This window comes from Esox lucius, chromosome 25 (assembly GCF_011004845.1).
Source record: "Esox lucius isolate fEsoLuc1 chromosome 25, fEsoLuc1.pri, whole genome shotgun sequence".
In the NCBI taxonomy this organism is placed as follows: domain Eukaryota; kingdom Metazoa; phylum Chordata; class Actinopteri; order Esociformes; family Esocidae; genus Esox; species Esox lucius.
In genome coordinates this window covers 8,896,215-8,900,710 of record NC_047593.1, presented here as the reverse complement: position 1 = coordinate 8,900,710, position 4,496 = coordinate 8,896,215, and the positions used below count along the sequence as shown (strand labels likewise).

Sequence of the window (4,496 nt, the reverse complement as noted above, 5' to 3'; positions counted from 1 at the left end):
ACCAATTGAAAACATTTGGCGCATTATGACATGAAATACATGACAAAGGAGACCCTGAACTGTTGAGCAGCTGCAATCCTATATCAAGCAATAATGGGAAAACATTCCACTTTCAAAACTACAGGAATTGGTCTCCTCAGTTCCCAAACCCTTACAAAGCATTGTTAAAAGAAGAGGTGATACAACACACTGGTAAACATACCCCTGTCGATGGCATCAAATTCAATACGGGTGTGTATTTTTCCAAAAACAATAACATTTCTCAGTTCCAACATTTTATATGTTGTCTTTGTACTGTTTCAGTTAAATACAGGGATAAATGATTTGCACATCATTGCATTCTGTTTTATTTGCATTTTATGCAGCATCCAAACTTTCCTGGAAACAAGGTTATATTGTGAGGAATTGTAAACCATGATCGAATCTAATTAAATAGGTAATTCAGTCAAGTTGATTGTTAGCTTACATTTCAATTTTTTATACCATAAATGTTAGAATTCTTCAATATTTTTATTTGCTGAACCTTCACTTGATATACCTCATGCCAAAGTATATAGAATCACAGCAACTTAGTTTTTATAACTGCTTCATTTGTCATCACACTGTGGCACACAAACTGTGTAAAACTGTGTTAACTTTCACCTAATGTCAAAAGATGACTTTAGAAAAACTTGGTCAGTCAGTGTTCACTCCACCCCATAGCAAAATGTGTAACATTGCAAAAAATTACTTTAACACTGCATAACAACATGCTTAGGGACCCCAAAAGGCTAGATGTGGGAGGAGGTGACAATGGATTTGATATAAAAGAAAGTACCAAACGAAAAAAAAGACAGGGAGGCAGAGAATCAACCTGGGCCGCTGGTAAGATTTTCTTCTGTCCTTTTTGTAACGGCATATAAACTACTGCGCTGTTGACTTGTGTTTTCAATTTTCTGTTTGGTCACAATTTAAACAAAACATATATTTTGTGACTACGTATACTACTCATGAAAAGTTTTAGAACCCCTCAATTGATCCAGTTTCTATCGCAATCCATGCAGTTTAGTCCAATCATGTTAAGCTGTGCTTGAAGCTGTTGTCCTGTGAGCCGCCTGTCCAACAAGCTGTTGACTCTCAGAAATGTGTCTTCCGATTCGGTTTTGGCCTTGGGTCTGCCGGAGCTCTTCCTGTCAGAGTTTTCTCCAGTTTCCAAGTGCCTTTTGATGTTGTAGGAAACTGTACTCACTGACACTGACTTTCTTTGCAATTAATATGAAGGAAAGACCTACACGTTACAGGGTTATGATTGTCTCAATTCCAACACTGCTTTCATACAGACAGAGGGTTGTATCTAATCAACAAACAGAGACACCTGCAGGAATTTCAACTTTCAAGGGCTTAATTGACTTCCTTTGCTGCACAACAGCTGTAAGTTGTTAATTCATCAAAAGGTGTTTTGGAATTGAGAAAGTCTTTTGGTAACCAAAACCATTTTTTTAACCTGTCAGTTTCCCGGTTATCTTTGTACCATTTCAGGTTATTCACTGGACTTGAACTGCTTAAATATAAACCAAAAACAGGATTTTAATTAATTTAATAGTAATTTTAATAGTAAATTAAATGTAACTGACCGAGGCTGTTCGTTAGCAGAGCTGAAGCAGAATCGGGGAAAGCCAATATGAAGTTCGTCACCTTGACTGTGATTATGTCATTGCTCGGGACAAACATGGCGTTGGTCTTAAACAGAAAAACAGGTATGCAAGAAGCCTTGACATTAACATTATTGGTTTTGATGGTGATGGGGTGACAATAAAATGCATTGACATTTACAGTTTTGGTTTTGAGGATGATGGGGTGACAGTAAAATCAATGACATTTGCAGGATATTTAACAAACCTTCCGATTAATTTCATTTTTTTGAAGCCAAACATTTTCTTAGCAATTTTATATCCAAATCAATAGAATCACATCATTCAGTTTGCCAATAATTGTAAAAAATATATATAAAATTGGCCTTCTTACAGATAAACTACCTAACCAGAAAAAGGTATCGAATCCAATTACATTGGTGTCATTACCTCATCATACCTTAGGTGGCGCTGCCGTCCCACTAGATGTCCAGGAGGTTGCTTGTGAAATGCCCCGAGCCTGTGACATGAGCAAATACAGTGACTGGTACAGAGTGGGATCCACCTGTGTCAAGTACTTCAAGACTCCTCTCAACTTCAGTATGGCTGAGGTGGCTAACATTGCACATTACATTACACAGTTACGCAAACAAGTGCAGACATTTTCACTCTTTTCACAATGCGCCCAACATGGAATCGAAACTACAGCCCAGGCAAACAGCATGCTCTGCCAACTGGATAGAAATGAGGATATAAATACATTATAAGACTATCACATATAGCATGTTATTCATCTACCCGTAAAACTGTAAAATGTGTTCAAGCCCAGTTGATCCAATGTCTTAGCTTGGTCTCACTCACTCTCCCTGACTCTCCCTGTCACTCTTCACTTCAACTTCCTTCAGATGAAGTGCAGGTCTGCTGCCCCCAGTGGCCACCTGGTGTCAGTGCACAACTGCATGGTCAACTCGATGTCTCTGCCTGGTGAAGAAGCATAACCCCCAGAACCTTCGCTTCTGGCTGGGCGGATTTGAAACTCTTCCAGGTGGGATGGAGAGATTGATGAAGAGAAGGCGAGAGTTCGACTTACAAGCTATTTTCTTACCGCCTGTTTTCTCCTCTCTTCCCCTCTGCCCCTTCCCTCTCCTCCTTACAGTCTGGTCAGTATATGTGGACGGACGGGTCCAAATGGGATTTCGAAGAGTGGAACCCCCAGGAGAGCCCATCTCACGGTGGACGAACCGCGAGGACTGTGTGGAAATGAACTGGAGCCGTAAGAGATTCAGAGAGGGCTGAATGGGGGGGGGGGGGGGGGGGGTGTAAAAAGAGAGAGGGGTTTTACATGCAGCTATGATGTGTGGATGTTTTTTCATTCCATTATTGTGTCTCGTTTCTCACAAACGGCCTTCACCTTTCAATAAGGACTTACATCTTTGGAAAGAATTCATACCGTAGAAAAAAATGAAGCCAAATGCAACAGTTCTTAAAAAGTGCTTTAAAACGGAGGGGCCGAGTGTGAAAACACTCTGACCATGTGAGATATGTAGGAACGAGGGGGGAAGTTGAGAGGACTGACATAGAGGAGCGATGGTACTTAGAACGCACATTGACACATCTCCCTCTTGCCTTCCTCTACTTTACTTCTCTAAGATGTCGGGAAGTGGAACGATGACACCTGTTCCAAAAAGAAGGGATACATGTGTGCCTTCAAGCGTTCTCATTCTTCCTTGGACGGAGCTGTTTGAAATGGTACCCTAATCCACACATAGTGCACTCATTTTGACCGAAGTCCTATAGGCGGTGCACTGGAAAGGGTCCCATGTGACCCCCATCCAGCTTTCTGACACTGAAACCGAACACGGATGGGTGTCTGCTCAAGCCAACTAAAAAAACATATAAATAAAGTGTTAAGCAATTGAAAACTGTAGTTTTTGTTTGTTTATTTGCAAACTTGAGCTTTTTGGCAGAATCAAACAAGGGCATGAGAAATGTTTGTGACATTATTTATTTTTTGTTGTGGTTAGGTAGATTTAGATACTATGAAATATTACATAGTAATACTATATATGAAATATTACAGTTCGTGGTTGGTTACATGCTACATTTTTCATTACACGTAAAACATCCCTATGAAAGTATGGCAGGTAAAATGTGAAATATTAGTAATGTTAGCTACAGGTCTAGGATCAGCTTCCCCTCCCCGACTGCTAATCTCACACATTAGTGGGGAAAAAGCTAAAACCTCCTCAATATCGACATTTAGGGGAGAATTCACTTATAGAGGTGGATATGAATCAACTTAGATGTAATGCCATTTAACACGCAACCATTTCAAAGTAGTGAACCAGGTTGGGATTTCAGATGGGTTTTTAAGATCATATCACATGACTCCAAATGGGCCAGCAACTAGCCAATGAAAGACAATTGACTACATCAAAATCCATATTGCCTCAATAACATTGCCTGTGTTCGCACAATAAAGAGACACATTTACACATGACATCTCCAGCCGACTCAGAGTTTGCCATACTAAAAGATTTGCAGCCGAACCTCCAAAATTGCCATTTCCCCTTAGAACATGCCATCTGATTGGCTCTCTTAGCCATATTGACCAATGGAGAATGCCCCGGAGTCGTTTGACCGATTCTCGACCGCATTCCGCTCTCTACTCCGATACAGCCCGTTGCTGGATATGGACCTCTTAATCTGCGTGTCGGATACCTAATGGAGCAATGGATGGACAGAGAGAGACAGGGAAAATGTATTTATTGAAATGGATACGCATCACAGTTGGTTATATCCTGTTTTGTAGTTTTGTTGTATGAGCCCAATTCAATCAAACCTCACATCACAGCTTTTACGCAGAAGCTAATTCTACTGTGGCCC

General features: G+C 40.5%; 1 pseudogene; it reads left to right on the top strand.

Annotated features, from left to right (window-relative positions):
• Nucleotides 1–588: 588 nt before the first annotated feature.
• LOC117594143 lies at nucleotides 589–3,406 on the top strand (annotated as a pseudogene).
• Nucleotides 3,407–4,496: the final 1,090 nt, after the last annotated feature.